This window comes from Pinus tabuliformis, chromosome 9, assembly GCF_031772625.1.
Source record: "Pinus tabuliformis cultivar Carrire ecotype Pingquan chromosome 9, CPIR1, whole genome shotgun sequence".
In the NCBI taxonomy this organism is placed as follows: domain Eukaryota; kingdom Viridiplantae; phylum Streptophyta; class Pinopsida; order Pinales; family Pinaceae; genus Pinus; species Pinus tabuliformis.
Genome location: NC_142307.1, coordinates 750,377,507 through 750,403,847, shown reverse-complemented (window position 1 = coordinate 750,403,847; position 26,341 = coordinate 750,377,507).

Sequence of the window (26,341 nt, the reverse complement as noted above, 5' to 3'; positions counted from 1 at the left end):
CATCACTATTGGAAAGCCACTGCAAACAAAGTTTGGAGAGCTGGATATTTTTGGCCAAATATGTTCAGAGACATTTATAAAAAGATAGCAGCATGCCATGAGTGTCAACTATTTGAAGGAAGGAGAAAGCTCATGCCATTGCCATTGGTTCCTATTTATGTTGAAGCACCCTTCCATCAGTGGGGATTAGATTTTATAGGGGAAATCCATCCTCCTTCCTCAGGACAGCATCGCTGGATTCTCACAGCCACCGATTATTTTACAAAGTGGATAGAGGCAATACCTACCAGGCAAGCCAATGATTCAGTGATAATTTCCTTTTTAGAAAATAACATTTTATCAAGGTTTGGTTGTCCAATCAAGATTATCACAGACAATGCCCAGGCTTTTAAGTCTAAAAGAATGATAAATTTTTGTCATCAATACCACATTTCCCTTGGTCATTCCACTGCTTATTATCCACAGGGAAATGGCTTGGCTGAGAGTTCAAACAAGAGCCTTGTGAGAATTATTAAGAAGCTGCTGCAGGATAATAAAAAGGCTTGGCATTTGAAATTGAAGTATTCCTTGTGGGCTGATCGAATTTGCACAAAGAGGTCCATTGGAACATCACCATATGAACTTGTGTATGGAGCAGAGGCAATTTTCCCAACATCTCTTGGGGTACCAGTTATGAAGCTAATTCAGGGATTAGAAGAGGAACCAAATGCCATACAGCGAAGGATTAATCAGTTGATAGCTTTGCAGGAGAAAAGAAATGAAGTGTTTGAAGACCATCAACAAAACCAGAATAGAGTCAAGAGAGCATTTGACAAGAAGATCAAAGAGGTCACATTTCAGATTAATGATAAAGTCCTGAAATGGGAAGCCAGAATTGAAGAGAAAGGTAAACATGGTAAATTTGAAAATTTATGGAAAGGGCCATATCAGATTTCTGCTTTCCATGGAAATAACACCTACATTCTGCAGGAAGTTGATGGAACACCATATGCTGGAGGACCTATTAATGGCAGGTTCTTAAAGCATTACAATCAGTGAAATTCTGCCAAGTATCTCATGAGCATTGTATATAACCGTTTTATGAATTTTTCCTGTTGAAAATAAATGACAAGCTGAACAGAAAAGCTTTAGCCCGAGGAGAAGGCCCACAAAGCTAGAAAGGAATGCTTGTCAGCTGTGTGTATGTTTTATAAAATGGACAAAGCACTGGTTCTACGAGTTCTTAGTGTACTACAGGAGCACACTATCCCAAGTGGAGCCACTGTTATCACCTAGAACTACAGTCACATGTATATAATTTTTGTCCAAAGTTCGCTGTCAAAAATTGGTGTCAAATGGGTTTTGTCCTATGTTTCTTACTTAGGGGTCATGTTTCTAAAGGGTCTTGATGTGAATCATTATCTAATACTATTGGTCATCCTCCATCATGATTGCATAAGCCATGTCTTATCTTGTACATGTCACTGGTCCTTTCCGTATTTTCGCAGCGCAGTCTTATTGGTTGATTTTGCAGCGCAATTATGTTTTAGCCATTTCGCAGCGCGTCAGCATCCAGCCGTTTCGCAGCGCATTTTGCTAATTTATAACTATCTGCGCTACGAAATCGCGGATTCGGGCATTTTGCAGCGCAGATTCCTAAAGGGTCACGTCTGGGGATGAGTCATTGTCTCCGTCCAGTTATTGTCAGTTGGCGTACCTCCCAAACACTTATGAGCCATCACTTCACCAATAGATTCATAGGCATGCACATAAAAATCATTCAAACGGTTTTATCATGCATGGATGTTTTATGATGTTTGTAAATGATGCATAAAGTGGCCAGCTTGTGTGATAAGATATTCGAATTGCAAACGAGCCCGAGTTTCTATTTCAAGTGAGCCTGATTACAAGCGAGCCTGCGTTCTAAAAAATTGAATTTGCCATTTGAGCTGAGGCTGGGGGTCATTCTCTGTGCAAAAATTTCGAAAGCGGAATGGAGAGGAAGGAGCATAGGTCTGGAAGATGTCAGAGAACAGAGCCTGAAGGATTGGACCTTGCATTGAGAGATGAAGGTGTGAGGAAAGCTTTCAAGGATGCTGGCTGTTGGAATTTCTGTGAGAAGCTGCAGGGTGGTCATGCTCAGGTAACAAAAGAGTTTGCCTTAAACTTTACAGGTTTAAATTCTAAAGTATCTATGTTAGAGGTTCAAGTATCTCCAGAGGCAATTGCTAATGTAACTGAGATTCCAAGAGGGGGGCAGGAATGGTTCAAGAACTTCAAATTTGATATGAACCCCTGCAAAGAGTTCTTGAAAGAGGCATATGTGAATGAAGATCTAACAAAGGCTGTGCCTAGAAATTATGTTAAGGAGCACTATGCCCTTCTTCTTACCTGTATTCAAAAGTATTTAACCTGTGAGGGGAGATATAATAAGGTTTACTCCTATCATTTTAAGTTGTTGCATTTTACGGGTAAGGCATATATAGATATTCCATTTTACTTGTTTCATAGTCTCAGCAAGATGTGTGACAAAGTTCAATTAAGGAAGGATGACTGTGAGACATCATTATTTCACCATGGTTTAGTGAAACTGTTAGTGCTGGATGGTCTTCAGAAAATTGGTAGGGATTGGAACTCTTTTATCTTTATGGCTGGTTTCCAGAGTAAAACAGGCCTTACTCCACAGCCGGTTAGAGAAAGAGAAGAATCAGTTGAGGAACCCACAATAGATGAGCTTAGAAAGGAGGTAAAGGATAAAAAGAAGACCAAGTCTAAATTGAAAAAATCAGTGAAGCCCTTGGTTATTAAAGAGCCACCTCAGCCATCATCAAAAGAGGAGGTCAAGCACAAGAAAGATGTACCTGGATCAAGTGGGTCTGAAAAAGTATCAAGAGTTAAGACCAGGAGTCAAATAAGCAAAGAAAAGGGCAAATCAGTAGCTGTGGAGGAAAGTCCAATATCTAAGGCCAGCTTGAGTGATTTGCTTGAGGCCATTGAGTTTGAGCAGGTTGAACCAGTGCATATTGAACCAATGCACATTGATTTGACTCAATCATCACCGGAGAGCACTAAAAAATCCAAAGCTTCAAAGAGACTAAGGTTTGATGAATCTGGTGAGGAATTTATTTTCAAACCACGAAGGCCGGTTACAAGGAAACAAGTAAGGGAAGCTGAGAAGTTGCATAAAGGAGAGAAAGTTGTAAAGGTGCCCAGAACAGAGGTAGTTGAAGAATTGTCTAGAACAGAGGAGGCAGAACAAATCAAGCAAAAAGGCAAGAACAGAACAGTCATTATTTCCCAAGGGGGTAATATCATAGCCATAAAGAACCAGATGGAGGCAGCAAAAGATGAAATTGCCAAGGCAAAGAATGTCACTAGGGAGCTTGCAGTCAGGTATGCCAACTATCGAAGAGCTGTGTTAAAAGGTAGTAAAAACCTAGTGGGTCAAGTGGATTCAGTGGCTGATGTGTATACATGGACAGTTCCAGCTCTCAAACAAGCTAAACTCATCAGAAAAATGAACATGCGTTTAAGCGCTGAAAACAAAGCTTTAAGGAGAGAGGTTGCAGATTTAAAAGCACAGCTAGGTTAACGGGCTGCTCATTGATGGTGAGAAAGGTCATATTCTAAATTTTGTCAAATTTTGTTTAAGTTCCATTATTCTGAAGGCATATAGGTCTCTGCCACCTGTAAAGGAGGTTTAAAAAGTCAAAAGTCCAAGAAAAAAAATTCCTTAAGGCAAATACACTCTGTTTTAGCAAAAACAGCAGTTTCGTAGCGCGCTACGAAACTGCTGTAGGTGTTGTTTTATGATGAAGACAAACAGTTTGATGGTAGGATCAGAAAATTATCAAAGGAAATACCTAAGGAACATTAAGGAGACCACATGAGGCTAGCATAGCCATTCAGATAATGACAAGTGTGCCTTTTTGTAAAGGTGAAATATTTTGTCTTAAGTTAAAGCTTTGATAAAGGTACTTTATTACCGGTTGTTAGGGTTTTGGAAGGAGATGCATACGAGGAGTCTTGGCTTGCACACCTGTCCATCAACGAAGCCTCCAACACATCTGGAAACATGGTGATGCTCGTTATTTTTGGGGTATTAAAGAGCTGGGAACATGCTGCTTAATTTTTGAAGAATGGTGGGAGACAAGGACCGGAAAAACAGGGGTTTTATCCTTATGATTAATGAACCATCAGCGCATTCAGTATCCAAAGCTAGCTTGTTCATTGCATCCTTCTCTCAGCTATCTCGGCCAAACTGAAAGGAGACAGGTGTCAAGGATCAAGAAAGAATCATGTTACGAGGAGGATAGAATTAGAGTTTTAGTTTAGTTGGGACTCTTTGTAATTACAGCTCAGCACTTAATGTATTTAATGAATTAGTTAAATGGTAGATAGGGGTAATTAGTAGCAGTCATCGAGCTCCCCTCATGCTGGAGGAGGAAGCTCAAATTAGTTAAGGGTGTATCTCTATATATAGATCAAACTTTGATGTAATGGAGGTGGGATGTTTTGGAGAAGACTGTTTTGGTTTATGTATAAACAGATTTCAGTAATGCAAATGACTGTTTTTTCTTCTCAGGATTCACAAAGGATCTTCTTGTTCAAATGTGTGATGGTATATTTTCTTTAATGTTCTTTTACAGTTTTGTTAATGCATAATCACTCAGAACTCATGGATCATGCTCTGACTTCCTGTATGCCTTTGCAAACTGTGGTTTCAAAGTTATGTTTGAACATTTAGATGTTAAGTGCCCTGATTTCTATGAAAAGATAGTGTTATTGTTTACTGAGATATGAGTGACTCCATAAGCCCAATGGGAATCAATTCAATGTTGTCCAGCCAGCATACTTGTTCATGTGTCTTATAAGAGTTAGCCATCTTGTCATTAGTCAACATTCATAACCTTTGAGAGAGCCCTCTCAGACTAAGGAGGCTAAGCCTTAGTCAAAAGCCTGGTTTGAAATAGTTACACAGAGTCTTACTGATTGGCAGCCTTCAGTGCTTGATTTTGTGATAACAGATTGTACAGGGGCTACAATAGAATTTTTTTTGTTTGAGTATGTCTTAACCAAATTTGGTTGCCCAAAAGTGTTGATGAGCGACAGAGGTACGCACTTTCTGAACGAAATGATCAACACGTTGATAGAGGAATTCCAGGTCTACCATTAAAAAATTACACCATATCACTCACATGTCAATGGAACTGTTGGCATTCAAAAATATTTTGGAGAACGCGCTGACGAATATCTGCAATGCGCAGTGAAATGATTGGGATGTGCGTGTACCTGTAGCATTATGGGCTTATAGGACTACTTTCAAGAAGCTGATAGGACAAACACCATTTAGATTGGTCTATGGGGAAGAATTTGTAATGCCAATGGAGTATATTGTGCCTAGTCTACGCATAGAAGGTCTCACAGATATGGCAGATCGTGAAGCCTTGGAGGAATGGCTCGTGTAGTTGATGGAGCTTGAAGATGACCAGTTCTTAGTAGGATTCCATCAGAAAGTACAGAAGGAATGCGAAAAATCATGGCACGATCAACACATCAAGCTCTGCACGTTCAAGGTAAATGATCTTGTCTCATTATACGACAGTAAATTCACTGAGTTTCTAGGGAAATTTTAGATGCATTAGTTAGGGCCATATATCATGAAAGAGATTACATATGGAGGCATAGTTCAGCTGGCGAAGCTGAATGGAGATCCTTTGCTGGGAAGAGTGAATGGGAGTCGATTGAAGCTATATACAGGGGATCCTACATAATGACTATATGGTGGCAGGATAGTCTTACTGCTCCCAGAAGTTGCAAGGGAGCATGGGACTATAAACTACACTGCTAGGTTTGGAGGACTATGTAGCAGGCGGGCTGCACGGAAGATGATGAAGATACCATGACCATTGAAGTCATTGTTCATGACTTGGCAGCTAGAAGACAGTTAAGAGGAGTAGGCTGGGAGCATTTAAGGAAAAAATATTTGAAGATCTTCCACCAAAAAAAAATTAATTGGAAAAATCTAGGGGGGATGGTCAGATTCAAATTCAAAACCCCCTGTAAATTAATCATGCCAGTCCAACAAAGAGCACTTTGCACCCTTAGAGTTTTTATTGATATTTTCTCTCTATCACCTATGAATTAATCATATTGGGAGGATTTAGTCATGAGCACTGCATTTTCTAAGTTGTCTAAGTTGAATCAGAAGTTCATTCTCGAAAAAATGCTTGGACCAAGCCCTGCAGAAACCATAAGTACTGGTGGTGATGGTGCTTCTGAAGGAGTTTTCCTAGAAGTTGTGAGTATGGAAGCTCTGTCTCTTGTGCCTATGGCACCGAGGTTGCCTAGGCCAAAACCTACCCCTTCTAGAGAAACCCAAATAGTTAAACCAAAGAAGGATAAGCAAAAAAATCCGGTACTAGTGCACGAGTCCCCCCGAAAGCATTCTGCAGCACAGAAACAAAAGAAAGACAAACAACCTGAGAAGATAGTTGACCTGGAGGTGGAGGAAGGCTAGGGTATAGAAGACATAGATGTTGAGGGAGTGGAGCTCATTACAAAGCCACCCGACTATATCCCTCCATGCAAGGGGAAGGCAAAGGTCGCAAAGGATCCAGATTCAGACAAATTTTACATTTCCACGCCCTTGCTACCTGAGTAGGTTCCCTTTGAAGGTCTGCGGCTTATGCGGATCGCATTGCTAAAGATGGAAGATTGGGACCTTGCAGATCATGCTAGGTTTCCACACTTAGCAACAGATAAATATATGAAGCGCGTCTACTACACGAAGTCAGGTGTTACCGTGCTAGAGACAGTGGAATGAATTTGCGGTGTAGATAATTCAAGGTTACTTAATCTATTTTGGGTGCCCCATTATCACCACACTCTTATCAACACAATTTGCGTGCGCCACCTAGTCACTTTGGTGCACGATGGGTGCTTATGGCTAGGAGGCCCTATCCCCCTCACTGACATGGTTATCCAAAGATTCACACATCTACATTACGAGGGATTGAATCCATCCAAGGAGTTTGGTGAAAAGACAGGGGAAAAGGATCTGGCAGAAAGAATGAATAAATAATTTGACCTCCTAAAAAAGGCACGAGGATATTACATCACCTCAATAAATGACCTCGCAGTTCAAATTGCCACCAAAATTTTAGCAGGGAAGGTGATGGACAAGTGTCACGTGGATTAAGTTTCGGTGTCTATAGTGTCCCTAGCTGCACAGTGCACGAAGGGCGTACAATTCAACTGGTCTAGGTACCGCTGTGAGGAGTTCCTCGCAAACTGCCGTGAGGCCTGGGATGAAACCAAGTCATTTCATTATGCTTGGTTGTTGTTGTCTATTATGTTGGTTGTGTGGGAACGGCTGTAGGATAGCTAGTTTCCTCCGCTGGAAGAAGGAATACCAAAGGAAGCGCAGTTCACCTCCTTATGGGCTACAAAGAACCCCACACGGATCACAGAGAGAGATGTTTTGGGTCATGATGGAAGCAAGTCTCTGCATGGGCATTAACCAATGTCCAAGGTTGTCCCAAACCTTGTACACGTAGCTGTCAGCCTACACAACCTTCAAGGCTGACTGCCACAGAGTATGCATTCAAGCACAGAAGGATCCACAATAGAAATGGAATGACTTTCCATATTTGGTGATGGAGATAGATGTGCAGGAGGTGATCACGTGATGGCCAACAGAGTGGTGTGCCCTCTTTGACTTAGACGCTGGAACAAGAAAGGGCACTGAAAGTTTGGTCGTGTAGAAGAGAAACAGAGCTTCTAAGTAGGCTATGTAGAACCTGGCCACACAAAGAAATAAGGAAGCCAGAAAGAAGGCTCAATGGAGAAAGAGCACACTACCAAGGAGTAGATAGAACAAGAGCAGTGTAAGTCAAAAAGAAGTGGAAAATCACCTTCACCAGAGATTGAGGAGGAAGAACTGTCTGAACAAGATGGCAGAGGAGATGAGGGGTAGAGCACCCCCTTCATTCTGAAGAAGCACGGAATGGGACAGAAGGAAGGTCCAAGGAAGAAACCAAAATATGACAAGTCGTAGGGTGTGTTAGCGCTCAAATTTGGCCTCAGGCTGAGGAAGGCAAAATCCAAGGCAACATCAAACCACTTAGCCTCGTAGCTAGCCCTACGGGGACAGGAGAGGGCTCTCTCCGGGTCTATCTCGGCAAAAGGTTTTCAAAGGGCTAAGATGACCAATAAAGAACACTGATTTTAGGCTAGTAAACTGATGGGGAAAGTTTGATTTTAAATTTTTAGGGTTTTGTTGGAAAACTGAGCACGACAATTTTGGGTGCGGGGATGAGACACAGTTTTTGCAGAGGTCTTTTTGGGGCAAGGTAGGAGATTGTCTTGATGCCTTTGAAATAAGTGAATGAATGGATATGACCGGTGAGGAGCTAAGGAGAGCAAGAAACCATCGAGAGTTCTCCTTAAACAGAGGAAAACATTGATATTAAGCAAACTTAAAGGCAGAGCATAGAATCCATGAATTCTACCTTAACACTTCATTTACCTAATTTGAAGAAGAGAATAGTAAGAAAATGATGCACATAAAAAACTTACAAGTACATGAGAGAAACACACCATCAACACAAATAACCACAGGAATCCCAAATAGTGCTGCAAAACCCTGGTTTTTCCTTTGCCAAAATTGCAGAGATACAAAGAGTAATACAGTCTAAGCTTATCCCTCAAGAGTCCAACCATGAAAATGACTAAGAAAATACATAATATAGGAAAGCTAACAAATTCCCTTGCCTCTAGGGGTCGAGCTCATCATCCTAGGAGCTGTTTCAACCAATTCTAAACTGAGCACTACAATTTAGGCAATCAAAACAACTTGCCTCTATAAGCTAGGAAACCAATTCATTCATTAATTATTTTCCATTTTATGAATGAATCTTCTAGAATAGGTAAAAAAGAGTCATGTCAACATAAAATTACATCAATTACATCAAGGAGGATGAAAAATCCCACCAAAAAGTCAAACTGGTCAAATGCTGCGTTTTCCTGAGCTGAAGGTGCAAAACTGGCAAATTTTCCCAACGCGTAGCGCGCCTTTCAGGCAACTTTTGAGCACTTCCCGGCAACCAAATGAGGAAAAAGTGGGCTTGTCGGAAAGTTATGGATGTCTACTCTCCAGTCCAAGTGGAATTTCTCAATTTGGTGGCTATTTGCCCCTCCAAAATTGCAATCTCCCAAGACTGCTTCCTATGTGTCCAAAAAGTGGCAGAAGGTCCATTTTTGCTTGTTTTTTGACCTTTTGGGGGCTCAAATCTTCATGAAATTTCTTGGCAGTGGCTGAGCAAGTGTAATTTTTCATGAAAAATCCAAAAATTCTGAGTTTTTGTGAAATGGACCTCCCCAACTTAAGGGTAGCGCGTGGCGCGCTACGCGTTGAGCCAAAACCCTGATGCGTAGCGCGCGTGAGCCCTACGCGTAGCGCGACTTTCAGATGCGTTTTGGAGGCCTTCCCAGTGTCCAAATTGGGTTTCGGATAGCTTGTTGGAAATTTATTTGAGTCTAATTTCTAAAAAAACTATAATTTTTCAATTTGGAGTTCATTTGCCCTGTCAAAAATTAAATCTTCCAAGACTGGTCAAAATGTGCCAAATGAGGCTGCCTCAAGGCAGAGTGCTGTTGCAGTCAACTTTTGAATGCCTTCCTCAACTCCAAATTCACTCATGATAGCTCATTGGAAATATCTTTGTGTCTAGTTATCATTTGACTCATCAAGAAAGTCATTTGGCCAACCAAGCTAGGAGAAAACTTGATTTTCCCAAGGTCATGTCAGAGGTGCATTCGATTCTCTTGAGGCAACGATATTTTTGACATTTCTCTAAAACCATGACACCTGTGTAAAAAGTGAAGGAGGTTTTTCTTATTTTGCAGCTTTTGGTAAAAAACCTCTCTCAGTTTTCCCAAATTCATCTTTTATTGCTCAGAAACATCTTTTGAGTGAAACTTATCCCGATGTGTGGAACAAGCGATTTTGTCGAAATGAAGCAAAATGAAGGGGATAAGGGGCTTCTAAATTCTTGGGAAAATTTTTGGAAGTAGGGAGGGATGTTAGGAAGCAGGGGAAAGTGGAATCTCAGAGATTGAGTGAGGGGAAGGGGTCCAAAAGGGCAAAACACAGGCCAAACCTAGAAAATTGCCAGGTTGTAGCAAGAAACTAGGGCTTGTGGAAAAATGAAGAATTTGGGGAATCTCAGTGATGGGAAGTGTTTGATAAGGTACTTTAAGGATAGGGGAAGGTGTATGAACATCTGGATACAATTTTTTCTAATGATTTGACCATCCAAGAGAAATTGCCTTCAAAACCCTAGGAGAGGGAAATGAACCATGCCTAGGCGCAACTGAAGCATGAACAAGGTGTAAAATGAGCCAATGGAACCTGACATGATAATGAAAACCCTATGAATGATGATAGACTCAGCAGAATGATGACATGGACCGACATTTGGACAACTTTAGAAGGAGTGAAAGCAAACCCTAGACCTAATGCCTAGTGACCAAATTTTGCTTGAAGACTCACTGAAATGACAAAATTTGACCTTGACACTCTGAGACCACTTTGTAAGAGCATATTTGATCACTGGAGGAAGGCTGGAAAGACTGACACTAACATTGGCTCCAATGGGGATGGTAGCTCCTTGGTGGTGCCAAGAACGGCAGATCTTTGGGAGAGCAGACCAGTGCCTTCATCCATTGGGCGATGGAGTCATTATTTCCACCTTTGACACATTTATTGAATGAAAACTTGACTGAAAACTGACTGAAACTTAACTGAAGCTTGACTCAAACCGACTCGATGGCAAACTGAAATAACTTGAAAAAACTCACTCAACAGACCAAACACAAATGACTCATGACTGACTTAAAACAAGACTTTACAAAGCTTTTTGAAGGGCAGCAGTCCATCAAGATTTAAGATCATGATGGCAACCACCTGCATACTGATGTGATATATACAATCATGTATAATGGGCCTTCCAATGCAACCAATCCAGCAGATGGCTGCGTACCATATTTCTGCTTTCACTCTCGTCGAGCAGGCAGAATGCTAAACCTGTAGGCAACTCAACACAATCACTGAAACCAATGCTTATAACAATAAACCAGACAATATTTATCCTTTCTAATGCTCGCAGAAGAATGCTGAAGGGGTCTTGAAAATCCTGAAGCACTGGCTTATCTGGAGATCCAAATGCAAAAATACAAGTATTCACTCCACTCGGATCTGAAAGGACAACTGATTTCTGAGGGATAGAAATGCACAAATCTGCCATCTGAGTATTAGCTATGGGTTCCTTGACCATGAGAATTTCGGGCATATATTCCTCAACCTCATGATCTAGGTCATTCTTAAACAACAAACACTCTTCAAGATTATCAAACATGACAGCCTTATCATCTTTGTGAAGGAAAACATTATCTGTTTGCTGATCTACAAGACAGTCATCTTTTTCAACAGAGGAAGAACTTTCCTGACTATGTGTGCACTGCAAATCTGCTGTAGCTTGGGCTGTAACAAGACCTCTCAAAAGTAGATCTATCTCATCTTCAGACAAAGGAGACAATGCCTTTTGTTTTCTTCTGCTTAAACAGTAATTATCTTCATATGACAGGGCATTCAAACTATCATTTATTACTGAGTTATTGAAAGGAGATTCATCACTTACTTGCACAAAGATCTCATTCTGTTGTTCATGAACATCTGAATCCAAAACTCTGTCTATGATCTCAACAGCAGAGCTCTCTTTGATGGGATTCAGCACAAGGTTTTCTTGGTCATCATGATCTGAATGTTGATCTGAAATAGCTGACTTGACTGCATCACATTCTGAAATTGAATCTTGACTACCCTGCATGTTGTCTTCTTCTGTGGGCAGATCTGTAATAGAACCCTCTCTTTCATCATCTTCCACCATATGACCATCTTCAGCCTGCTGATCTTGATTCTGCTGCAAAATGTCCTGATCATCTGGACAAGTATCCTCTAAGTTTTCTTTATGCTGCTGAAATGGATTCTCATACAGAGCCTCCATGATCTCATCATCCATAAAATTATCATCTTCATAATATTTCTCAAGGCTTTCAATAAAACTATAAGCATGCTTGCAACAGTCTTGAACTAAATTTAATGATGGATAAGAGTCCTTATATCGTTCAATGAACATAGCATGAAAATCCTTTAAACAGTAAATACAAGCAGGCGGCAAACTTTCATACCATGATTGGGGTTTACCTTCTAGAGTGGCCAAGAATATCTTCATCAAGCAATCTTCAGGAAAATCAACCTTTAACTTGCGAATATGCATGTGAAATCTAACAAGATGTAGAGCAGTGTCCTTCCTACCATCATCTTTAAATGTAGGCAAATTCCTTGACCAATCTACCTTCGGAATTTTATTTGGAAAACCAGGGATGTGATCTCGGCTCATGGGAGCATATCTTCTTGCAACCCAATCCATTTTGAAAAGCTCAAAGCTACTAATCTTCCTGCAGTGAAGTCACCATGAAGCATTGATCTCTAGAGTTTTCAGTGAAGGAGTCGCTAGTGAATGATTTCAGCATTGTCAGTGTCTGATCGTTGTCCACCATCAACAATCAGATCTGAACTTGATACATGTACTGGTGTAATTAACAATTTAGATGTCACGTTTACAAGCTAGACCGGAGATTGACTGAAGCAGCGTTTATCTACTTTCGCTAATGCAAAGCAAAAGCGTTTCGGAGGCTACCTGGCATAAATTTAGGCTCCGTCTGTAGCTTATAAAACAAATGACATCAACAAGCAAACCATTTGTTCTCCCCAGTATGGTCACCAATATGTTAGCGCTCGAATTTGGCCTCAGGCTGAGGAAGGCAAAATCCAAGGCAACATCAAACCACTTAGCCTCGTAGCTAGCCCTACGGGGACAGGAGAGGGCTCTCTCCGGGTCTATCTCAGCAAAAGGTTTTCAAAGGGCTGAGATGACCAATAAAGAACACTGATTTTAGGCTAGTAAACTGATGGGGAAAGTTTGATTTTAAATTTTTAGGGTTTTGTTGGAAAACTGAGCACGGCAATTTTGAGTGCGGGGATGAGACACAGTTTTTGTAGAGGTCTTTTTGGGGCAAGGTAGGAGATTGTCTTGATGCCTTTGAAATAAGTGAATGAATGGATATGACCGGTGAGGAGCTAAGGAGAGCAAGAAACCATCGAGAGTTCTCCTTAAACAGATGAAAACATTGATATTAAGCAAACTTAAAGGCAGAGCATAGAATCCATGAATTCTACCTTAACACTTCATTTACTTAATTTGCAGAAGAGAATAGTAAGTAAATGATGCACATAAAAAAATTACAAGTACATGAGAGAAACACACCATCAACACAAATAACCACAGGAATCCCAAATAGTGCTGCAAAACCCTGGTCTTTCCTTTGCCAAAATTGGAGAGATACAAAGAGTAATACAGTCTAAGCTTATCCCTCAAGAGTCCAACCATGAAAATGACTAAGAAAATTCATAATATAGGAAAGCTAACACATTCCCTTGCCTCTAGGGGTCGAGCTCATCATCCTAGGAGCTGTTTCAACCAATTCTAAACTGAGCACTACAATCTAGGCAATCAAAACAACTTGCCTCTATAAGCTAGGAAACCAATTCATTCATTAATTATTTGCCATTTTATGAATGATTCTTCTAGAATAGGTAAAAAAGAGTCATGTCAACATAAAATTACATCAATTACATCAAGGAGGATGAAAAATCCCACCAAAAATTCAAACTAGTCAAATGCTGCGTTTTCCTGAGCTGAAGGTGCAAAACTGGCAAATTTTCCCAACGCGTAGCGCGCCTTTCAAGCCACTTTTGAGCACTTCCCGGAAACCAAATGAGGCACAAGTGGGCTTGTTGGAAATTTCTAGATGGCTACTCTCCAGCCCAAGTGGAATCTCTCAATTTGGTGGCCATTTGCCCCTCCAAAATTGCAATCTCCCAAGACTGCTTCCTGTGTGTCCAAAAAGTGGCAGAAGGTCATTTTTTGCTTTTTTTTGACCTTTTGGGGGCTCAAATCTTCATGAAATTTCTTGGAAGTGGCTGAGCAAGTGTAATTTGTCATGAAAAATCCAAAAATACTGAGTTTTTGTGAAATGGACCTCCCCAACTTAAGGGTAGCGCGCAGCGCGCTACGCGTTGAGCCAAAACCCTGATGCGTAGCGCGCCTGAGCCCTATGCGTAGCGCGACTTTCAGATGCTTTTTGGAGGCCTTCCTGGTGTCCAAATTGGGTGCAGGATAGTGCGTTGGAACTTTCATTGTGTCTATTTTCCAACACAACTGGAATTTTTCAATTTGGAGTTCATTTGCCCTGTCAAAAATCAAATCTCCCAAGACTGGTCAAAATGTGCCAAATGAGGCTGCCTCAAGGCAGAGTGCTGTTGCAGCCAACTTTTGAATGCCTTCCTCAACTCCAAATTGAGCTCATGATAGCTCATTAGAAATATCGTTGTGTCTAGTTATCATTTTACTCATCAAAAAAGTCATTTGGCCAACCAAGCTAGGAGAAAACTTGATTTTCCCAAGGTCACTTCAGAGGTGCATTCGATTCTCTTGAGGCAACGATATTTTTGAAATTTCTCTAAAACCATGACACCTGTGTAAAAAGGGAAGGATTTTTTTCTTATTTGGCATGTTGTGGACAAAAACCTCTCTCAGTTTTCCCAAATTCATCTTTGATTTCTCAGAAACATCTTTTGAGTGAAACTTATCCCGATGTGTGGAACAAGGGATTTTGTCGAAATGAAGCGAAATGAAGGGGATAAGGGGCTTCTAAATTCTTGGGGAAATTTTTGGAAGTAGGGAGGGATGTTAGGAAGTAGGGGAAAGTGGAATCTCAGAGATTTAGTGAGGGGAAGGGGTCCAAAAGGGAAAAACACAGGCCAAACCTAGAAAATTGCCAGGTTGTAGCAAGAAACTAGGGTTTGTGGAAAAATGAAGAATTTGGGGAATATCAGTGATGGGAAGTGTTTTATAAGGTACTTTAAGGATAGGGGAAGGTGTATGAACATCTGGATACAAGTTTTTTTAATGATTTGACCATCCAAGAGAAATTGCCTTCAAAACCCTAGGAGAGGGAAATGAACTGTGCCTAGGCGCAACTGAAGCATGAACAAGGTGTAAAATGACCCAATGGAACCTGAAATGATAATGACAACCCTATGAATGATGATAGACTCAGCAGAATGATGACATGGACCGAAATTTGGACAACTTTAGAAGGAGTGAAAGCAAACCCTAGACCTAATGCCTAGTGACCAAATTTTGCTTGAAGACTCACTGAAATGACAAAATTTGACCTTGACACTCTGAGACCACTTTGTAAGAGCATATTTGATCACTGGAGGAAGGCTGGAAAGACTGAAACTAACAGGGTGATCCCATGGTCCTGATGGAGGTCGATCTCGATGAGATCAGAGATAAAATAAGGGACACTACGACTGAAGTGTTGCAGTAGTTCAAGCAACAATATATTCAGATGTCTTGGAGCATCCAAAAGGATCTGTGTGAGCTATAGATCTAGGCAAATAGGATACAGGTGGGCATTGGTCAAGCGAGTGCAGAACAAGCGAGTCTTGCTCCGGGGACAAGTCAAGCAGCAGAGTTCGTAAGGACCCTCGACCTTAGAACTATTACATTACCAGAAGGGTCCCTTCGCTTGGAGACAACCGATGATCACGTCATCCTAAGCACAATCAAGAACATTAGGCTAAACATAGCAACACCCCCAACGAGATCCTCCACGCACTACATGCAGGAGTGATAGAGGAATTGAGAGCTTAGGAACAGCGTGCTCTCAATCTCATCAACAAATACAAAGTGAACAAAGAGCAGATGTTCATTGAGAAGACATAGGACTTAAAAGAAAAATAGACATTGCAGGCATAGAGTTCTCGACTTGACTTCGCAGTCACATAGGCATGTAGAACAATGCCTGAGCTTCACATCCGTGAAGATGCACAGCCAGAAGAGAAGATCAGGAAGCTAGCCACTCATGTGTGTGAAGCCAAGACAGAGGTTTGCCGAGTTCAATTTGAGCTCAATATGAAAATTACCGAGTTGAAGTTAAAGTTGCAGCCCACGACTTCGCCTGAGGTCCGGGAGTAGTGTGGAGCCACCATAAAAGAAGGAATGGCCACCCTAGATGCCACAATCACTGACTATTCGACTTATTTGAGCAAGCCATGGAGTTGGTGACAAATTTGTAAGAGGATATGAACCTGCAGACACTAATATAGAGAACAAGGAGCTGCAACGACAATATGACGAGGTTAGGGCAGCAACGCACTCCATTGCACCAGTGCAGTTCCTAGCCAAACTACAGGAGGGGAGGTAGCTCCTCACACAGGTAGAGGCGACACAAAAGAAGGAGGCCTTTCTTAAGTTCAAGCTGCAGCCATGGTTGGAAGAAGCTTATCAGATGACGACAACCATCCAGGATAAGCTAAAGGGCTTATAGTAGATGCAATAGACAATGAGGTTGGTTTAAGAAGGTCCATCTACCGAGAAATTTGTCAAAGAGGTAAAGTAGGTAGTTGCCCAGAGTGCTTCCAAGGTTGTCGTAGTTCAGGTGGAACTGGGGGATCTTCACAGCAAGATTGCAGCACCAGCCCAGTGACTCAAGGGTGAGTCATGATCTTTGTGTTGGGGGCCTATTGGGATGGGGTCCCCTGGATCAGTTTTGGGGTTAAAATAACCCAAGTTTTGATGTATTTTTTGTAAGAAATGTAAAGTCTTCATGATTTGTGGATGCGGAGCGCGTATATAATTAGGAGTCAAAGGGGTTTTAGCCCCTTGTTTATGTAAAGTTTGATTCAGTTTTGAGATCTACCCATGGTTGCAAACGATGGGATTGTATGTAAAAGGCTACAAATAGGTGTGTCTTAGAGAGTCTAAGGCATGGCTATGTGCATAACGAATGGAGTCTTAGAAGTAACAGTGCATAGAAGTGGGTTAGATAGGAGAGAAAGGCTCTGTAGCTGAGTGCACAAAGGCCTAGGTATAGTTCGCAGCTGAGTGTACAGACCCCTGTAGCTGTGTGCGCAGGGTAGTTTTGAGTTTGTAAAAATGAACTGAATATCAATAAATAAGATTGTTGAAGAATTCCTGTGTATATTTTTTTAATTTTGTTTACTTCTGTTTACGATATATGTTGTGGATGAATAATATACTTATGAAATATTGATCTAATTATGCATGATTCACTTGAATAGGTCTTAATAGATGTACGCAAGCATGTTTATGTAAGCTTATCTGCATGAACCATAAGCTAGAATTTTTCTCCGATGCGCAAAAGTGGATAGATTGACTAATACAAGTCTGCAAATACCAATCGTAGACCTTCGCGAAGGTCTGGAGGTTGTTTCAGTAGAGTTGCAGTATTGATCCCTAAGGGCTTATTGATCTGTGCGAAGGTAGATCTAAGGCGATAAAAGACATCACACTTGTGTCTGGATGTAGAAACTTAGTTCTTGCATCCCCCCATACTGCTTGCGTTGAGACTATAGCCTGCACTATGTGGGTTGCTTCCGAAAGGGCTAGTAGTGTAGGGATATGTTGGTTGGCGCAACTAACTTCGAACTTGGGTTAGGACCCCCTAAGCCAACAAAGGGTCAACTTGAGTTTGGTGTTGATGACGTGGAGAACTTGCTTGTCAAGCAATTAGGGCATTCATAACTAATGAGGTTGAAAACAACCATATTGGTAAACTTATTGTGAATTCAGGAAGTGACAATGTAGCCATGTAAGTAGCACTAATATTTACCAAAGAAAGAAAAGGACCAGGATTCCTGTCAAAGGGGTTTCCTTGACTGGCAAACTCTGAAACTGTTTCCATCAGACTCAACCTAAGGTCCACTAAGGATTAAAAGGTGAGAATTCATTCAAAGAAATAGTAACAATGAAAAGTATCACTAGGTATGAAAGAATTACCAAGTTGTTGTAAACCGCAACATACCATTAAGTACGTGCATGCAATCTCCCTGAATGTTGTGTTCGGTGTATCACAAACAAAAAGGCGGTTGACTCAGTTACCTATGGTGGTTTTCAACCTAATGGGGACTTCCTATATACCCGAGTGTATGTCGAAGTGCAATCTGTGTTAGTGTTGTCTAAAGCATAACTCTATGATGGGAGAATTCCTATATACTCATTGTAAGTGGAGTGCCTTCCTATATACACAAAGGTACGTGGAATAATGATCCTATATACTTCGAATTATGTGGAAAACTGACCATCCTTAGAATGTAATGCAGACTGTTAATGACAACTCCTATGTTTATAGATGACGGAGCAAGTCTTCTAACCTAGACCAACTAGATGTTTTTATTGCTTCAAATGTTCCTTAGATTTAGTTTTAAATTTAAAAAATGTCTCTTTGATTAAGGTTTTTGTTTAACTGTAAAAGCGAAACATTCACCTGAATTCATAAAATGTAGCTAATATGAGAGAACTCTTTTTGATTCAATGAAGATCTAACTAGAGAAAATGAAGAGGCCTCAATTCAAAAATGTAGAAAACAAATCTTCCAAACAAGACCTTTAAAAACATTATTCCAATTTCACAAATTCAAAACCCTAATCAACAAAATAATATATTTTGAATTTTGAATTTTCATAACGCAAAAATAACTCAAAGTATGGCTAGATTACTGAAACAAAAGAAACAATTTGAACAACTGACTAATGAAGTATGAAATGTCTTTGAATGAATCAATAATAAAGCAAATTTTTATAAAAATATAATTGACAAGAAAGAAATAATTTCCTATCAAACAACAATCAAACTTAAATTTCACACAAATTGTTGGTTGTGCAAAGAATAAAATAGACCAAAGACTTAGAAAACCAAAACAAACAAGAAAAATTTCAAAGCAAGACAAGGAAGCCCTAATTTTTGTATTTTCCAAGTATCATCGCAAGTAAGCTATAAACACCAATGTGATGGTTCACACTTAATGAACAAGAAAACTGCACTGTAGTGCACTATCATTGCCTCATCATAGTTTACCTGAAGGGAAATTGCACTAAATCACACATAATAAGAAGGCCAATTGCAATGAGTCACAATGTTACTGAAGGACAAGTGTGATGGGGATAATTCACACAAAAAGCGAGGAAAAAACCCTAAACAAGCTCTAAATCCAGTTTTCTAAAGTCAAATCACAGTATGAACAAGAAAAAAAAGGTCACCTATGAAGGTCCTAAGAGGCTAGACAAAGAAAACCACCGAAGAACAACTCATTCCACAATAGATTCACCAAGTTATTTTCTAGAAAAATACTTTCCACGGAAATAAGTGATCCCCTAGGTTTGGTGGCTTAACCTAGAAGAAACCAAACAAACTAAACTATATTTCCCTGGAGATATTCAAAACATACGAATAAAACTTACTTGATGTTCGTGAGCCTTCTTCTTCTCTTCACTTGTTCACTCTAGTTCCAACTTTAACTCTTGAAAGTAGAACCTACAAATTAACCAAGACAAGAAAATAGATCGAGATATAAAACACGATATACTCAAATAACTCTAAATAAGAGATCAAGGAACCTTATTCTACATTGTATAATCAAAGACATGATGTATGGGAAAAACAATGCATTTTGTATTAATGATAATAGAGAAAGATTACAACCCTTGTTGATGCCTTGATGTTGCAAATCTCTCCCAGCCTTCTTGTCCTTTATTTTCCATAATGATAAAGCCTTCAATCTCACCAATGCATACGGATGGATTACGGACCTCCAAAATCAAACTGACAGCATAAGGGCAGAATCAAAGTCTCCAAAAATCAACCAAGACTCTATAGTAGGTACTACTTTTATAGGGAAATTGAGGTAGTTTTAGATCCACTACACTAGGGCTAGATCCACTTTGAAAGGAGGTAAATTCCATGAGATAAGGGATATATCCTCATTGGTAGGAATTCAAGATCATGTTCAATAGAAAATGGATGAATCAGATCCTAAAGCTTCTAGAGGGGGAAGCTTCAAAATTCTATTTTATTTTTCCTCATTTCCAAGTGTCATCGTAGTTTTAGTAAAGGAAACTTGTGATGACTACCGCAAGTTGCATGTGTGAAACATGTGCCATTGTAGGTTGTAATGAAGCTATGTGTGATGGAGTCTCAAATTAGGGTTTTGAACCAATGTAATCTAGGATTCTTATAACTTTTGGGAATAGTTTTTCTTTTCGCCTTATAGGGGATTGATGCAAAGTGTAATGGATGACAAGAGATCTAAGTTTAGGACCTTTTGACTAAGTGAAACAAAATGGATTGTCACAGATTTCCTCCTAAAGTACAAAGTCAGAAGTTGTGGATGAGGACTCAAGTGCTTTACCATGTGAAAATTATGGATCAAGAATCAACTGATTGAGATCTAACAACCATGAATAAACTATTACAATACATTATCATCATGATATCACTGTTGAGGTAGGCATACCCATACTCAACATATAAGTCATTTTACATGTACAATGATCAAATTTAGGTCCACTAATTATGCATTATGGATCAATTCTTGGAGGAATTTTTGCATGACCATAACCATCATACTTCATAGATTTGTGTATGAATCCTAAATCGGAGCCCAGATGGATGAAACTAGATCTAGGTTCTTCCATCTCGTCACTCGACAATACAATTCTAACTATTTGAACATATGTGTTGAATTCGAAATGGTAGACACCATATGGTTATTGACTAATGATGTAATACATTAACATATACGAGAGGGGCCACCAATAATGATAATGAACCTCAAAGTACTAAGTGTAATCTATGATGTGTGAATAAATGAGCTGAAGTTGAACACCATACAAAATCTTCCAGTCAAAGGCCAATGATGAGAACTTGGCACTAAAATCGAGGAAACTTACCATTGAGGCATGCGAGTTCCAAGGCACTGAGGGGAGTTTCTAGATCAAATTCCTAGATAATGTGTTGAAGTCGATAGGAAGCGACTCATCGCAGCAGGGCCTTGATGTACCCCCAATCAATGACAAAGTGGATACCAAGATTTGAGACAAAACGTGATGATGCAAAGTTGCTTTAGAGATGGCTGACATGAAACAAAGTTATAGGTATTACAACAGATGTCAACTGAGGGAAGAATCCTCTTGAAAATATTGGCGACACTTATATGGAATTGGAAACATTGACTCAAAGACCCATTACGAAGACTTTCGATAAAGTGTAATCAACAAGGAGGAAAGTAGATTTCCCGACTCAAAATGGTCACGGAGGTGAAAGAGTGTCATATTCAAGAGCGACTTACTACCAAAAATTAGGTTTTATGTGTTGTTTCCCCAATTTCCCCACCATTTATGACAAGTACCTCTTTATTTGTTTACAATATTGAGGAGGATAACATATGCTTGATCTATAAGCTCATCCTTCAGATGAGTCCTTATGATATTTTTTAAGGAACCCTGATAAGGAGTGGTTAAGTCTTGTCATGCTTGAGGAGTCCTACGTTGTTTATGTTTTTACAAGTCCAATGAAGGGGTAACTCGACTTCTTTTTTATATTTAGAGAGTTTGAAAAAGAGGCAAAAAGAAAGCTTCGAGAGGTTCCTTTTCATAAATTTAGTCCCTTGGGCCCAAAAAGGCATAAAATAATACATAAGAGAACTCTTTTAGTCATGCTTGACTAAAGTATTCATTTTTTATAATTAGTCAACCTACTCTACAAAAGGGGTAAACTTATAATGGGTAGACATCATTTCATTTACTTTAACGAGTGTGAATGAGACAAGTGTACTTGGCGATCATTTCATATTTTGGGAGTCTGAAAAGAGATTAAAGAGTACTCTGAGGGGTTCCTTTTTCATAAGTTTTAACGAGCCCGAAAAAGTGATAAAAATATGCTTTTTCACTTATTCTCATGTATTTATGAGCACGATAAGGAACAAAGACTAAGCTCAGTAATTTATTCTCATGTATTTATGAGCACAAGAAAGAACAAAGAATGAGCTCGGTAAAATATTCTCATGTGTTCACGAGCATGAGAAGGAACAAATACTAAGCTCGATAACTTATTCTCATGTATTTATGTGTATGAGAAGGAAAAAAGACTAAGCTCGGAATAGGTTTCATTTTTTACACAAGCATGAAACAGAGAAAAACTATGCTTGAGAGTGGTTTCTTTTTTTCACAAGCTTGAAACAAAGAAAATCTATGCTAGAGAATGGTTTCATTTTTTCACAAGCTTGAAACAGAGAAAAACTATGCTTAAGATTAGGCTCAAATTCCCCCATTAAATAATTTACCATATCACTTACTAGATCTAGGTTAAAATAATTCAAGAAAAAAACAAGAGGCTCTTCTTCATCAGTAGGTGTAGGCATGGAGAAATTTGCCACATAATTATCCTATGGCAAGGGGGATACCCCTTGCATATTAGGGAAATTTAGGGAAGTTGGATGATAGGTATTCAAATCAGAAGCAAGGAATGAAATTTGGCCAATAGTCACAATTTTTCCATCATGCGGGAAGGAAATCACTTAAAAGAGTGTGGACATGACAAAATTCATGGCATAAACATAGTCTCACCCAAGGAGAAATAATTGGGGGTTGTTTCATGAGAACATGAGAAATACCCCCTTGTTTGGTGGGTTCTAAAGTAACGAGAAGAATCTAAGCGATATTAACTTCACTCTCTAAGGGGAGAGTATGACCGATTGAAGATGGAATCGAGTCGAACACTTTCTAAAAAAATGGTTGGTTGGAAAAGGAATCATGGGATTCACGCTCTGGGAGAGTGGGATTGAATGAAGGTGGAATCAGATCAATCACTTCATCAACTAATGGAGGATTGGGGGAAAACTTACGGTAACCAATTGGAAGTTGTTGTTGAGAAACAGTAAGGTTTTCCAACAATTTTGAGGCTTCATCCATATGAGGGCAAAGGTGAGTTTGATGACTCCCTTCACATAACCTAGAAGGAAACCTAAGTTTACCCTTTTTCCCAGAACCTTATTAACACTAGTTTATGGTTCGTCTCCAGCATGATCTCAAGAGGTTGATGACAAGAGATTATGTGAGCTTATGGACAACACTTCTAATAATTGGGGAATACCAGGGCAATATTTATGAAGGTGGTCACCCTTACAAATATTGGAAGGGAGTTTAATATTACGAGTCATATTGGAAGGTTTTGCAACATTAGCCACATTGATAACAATGGTTAGTTGGTTCCCCCTTGGTTATTTTGATTCTTCTTCTTATTCTTCTTCTTCTTAGCTTCCTATTTATTAGCATCAAGACTTTCACCAGGCGAAGAAGAAGAAAGGGATGAAGAGACAGTGAGTGAAGAAGGAAAAGGTTCAACATGACGTTGGTTTTGTTGAGGTGGAGAAATTTCTTGTGAAGAAACTGGGACATTCAGAACCAAGGAGGCTGAAAACAACCATATTGGTAAACCTATTATGAATTTTGGAAGTGACAACGTAGCCATGTAAGGAGAAACAATATTTCCCAAAGAAGGAAAATGATCAATATTCTCATCAAAGGGGTTTCCTTGACTAGAATACTCCGGAACTATTTCCATCAGACTCAATCTAAGGACTACTAATGAGTAATAAGTGAGAAGTCAATCAAAGAAACAGTAACAATGAAAAGGGTCACCAGGTATGAAGGGAATACTCGGTTGTTGTAAACTGCAATATACCATTAAGTAAGTGCAAGAAATCTCCGTGAATGCTTTGTTCAGTGTATCACAAACAACAAGGCATCCAATTCAGTTACCTAAGGTAGGTTTAAAACTTAATGGGGTTTCCTATGTACCCGAGGGTACGTGGAAGTGTAATTTGTGTTAGTGTTGTCTAATGTGTAGCTGTGCGATGGGAGCATTCCTATATACTCGTCGTACGTGGAGTGCCTTCATATATACCTAAAGGAATGTGAAAGCATGATCCTATATACTTCGAAGTATGTGGAAAGACTAACCATCCCCAAAATGTAACAGAGACAGTTAATGACAACTCCTATGTTTAGAGACGTCATAACACATATTCGAACCTAGACCAACTAGATGTTTTTATGATTTCAAATGCTCCTTGGATTCATTGGTAAATTTTAAATGTTTCTCTTTGATTAAGATTTATCTTTAATTGTAAAAGTGAAACATTCACTAAAATTTGTAAAATGAAACTAATATGAGAAAATCCTTTTCCATTCAATGAAGATATAACTAGAGAAAATGAAGAGGTTTCAATTCAATAATGTAGGAAACAAATCTTCCAAAAAAGAGCTTAAAAAACATTATTCCTATTAGAAAATCAAAAATACAGAAATATTTTCTTATTCTTGATAATTACTTGTGATGTTTCTTGTTATTACGATTCTTTATATCTTCTTTCTTTTAGTTCATCAAGCAATTACCAAAGCAGCAACACATGAAACAATAGAGACGAGATGTAGGCATTATGCTAGGGAAAAACAACCCTTGAGGGGAAAACACGGTCAAGGAATTCTTCCTTTTAGTAGTATTCTTTGAGACTTTTCACCCTAGACAAAGGCCAGACCTTCCCTCCACACTAAGTCAGCCTCCCAGATCTTTGACCCATTTCCACATTAGGGGAGTTTTGAGGTTTAAAATGGGCCCCCTAAGAAAAATTTACAACCAAAATAAAATTTATAAGAACCAATAAGATTCAAGATGATGATGTCAACCATGGGGGATGATTCACCATTTTTGGAGTAAAAAAGTAAAAGGATTAAAAAATAATAAAATAATAAAACTACTTTTTCTACTCATATTTTCAAATTATCTCCCTAAGTTTTTACTCAAATTTTGAGCGGGAGTACTCATTGGATGCAAAATTTAATTCCTCATCCAAGGAGTACCCATTTTGCATACTTTCGATGGATTCTGCTACACGAAAAATGAGAAATACATGAAAAAACGTGATTGCAATCACGTTTTTCATGTATTTGTCATTTTTCGTGTAGCAGAATCCATCGAAAGTATTCAACATGGGTACTACTTGGATGAGGAATCAAAATTTTGATCCAATGACTGTTGCTGCTCAAAATTTGAGTAAACCCATAAGGAGATAAATTGAAAAAATAGTTTTTCATTTTTTCCCTCTAAAATTTGATGATGTAATCTAATCTTATTTTATTATTTCCACTATCATTTTATAATTTCCTTAGGAGGCCCATATTAGACCTCAAAAGTCCCCTAATGGCAACTTTGACTAGGCAGCAGCTTCTGACAATAGTGAAACTTGGAAGACTTCGATCTCCCAATATAGGGCATGAAACAGAGAGAGAGAGGCACCAAAATTTTGTTTTTCTTCTTCTCCTTAGACTCCACCCAACTCACACTTCCTTTGGCTTCCCAACCATAGACTTCACATTTTTCCCATCTACAAGAGATATTGAACTTCTTGTGAGAGAGTTTGTTCCAAATGAATTCGATGTGCTTGTATTTATAGGATCCATGTGAGGTCGAATTAGGGTCCTTAGGCCGACTTAGTGTGGAGGATACATAAATCATATTTGACTCAATAATTAACATTTTTACATGATTCAAAAGCCCAAGAAGGGTCTCTTTAAAAGTACAATGACTCTATTGACTCAAAATAAATCCTAGAAGTCCTAATTGGGGACTTTGACCTAAAACATGGTGACCTAATCATAAAACCCATGCTTTAATAAGTCACAATAATAATAATAGTAATTCTTTTCTTTATTCTTTTGACAAGTAGATTACAAGATGACTCAAATAAATTAAATCAAGGTCGAACCTAGTTACAATTTCCAACACTCCCTCCTAACTAGGGCGATATTCATCATATACAAGTACAATAAGTATCAAACTATATGAACAATGAAGAACTTTAGGCACCACAATTTCATGAACTAGATTCACGACTAGGGAAATATATCCATTGGTCTCTCAACAATTTAGGCACTGCAATGCCACGAACTAGATTCCTTACTAGAGAAATCTATCCAAGTGGGAATAAGGTGGACTCAAGCTTTCAACCCCTCTAGGTACCATCGGGCTTACTTTCTAACAACCAACCCAAAGATCCATGTGTGTATCAAAAAAAGAGCTCTATAATCAACACCACCTTTCCAAATTCGGGACCTAGACATCAACACAAAGTGTTGGCCAGATGTCCTCCTAGGAAATGCTTCACTCACAAAGCCTCAACACTCCTCGATCCAGTAGATCAAAGGATGACCAATCTCTGCCAATCAAACTGATTGATAACTAGCATGATATCAAATCCTCCAAGAGATTAATTTGTACAGGCACAACCCCAATCAATAATATACTTTCAC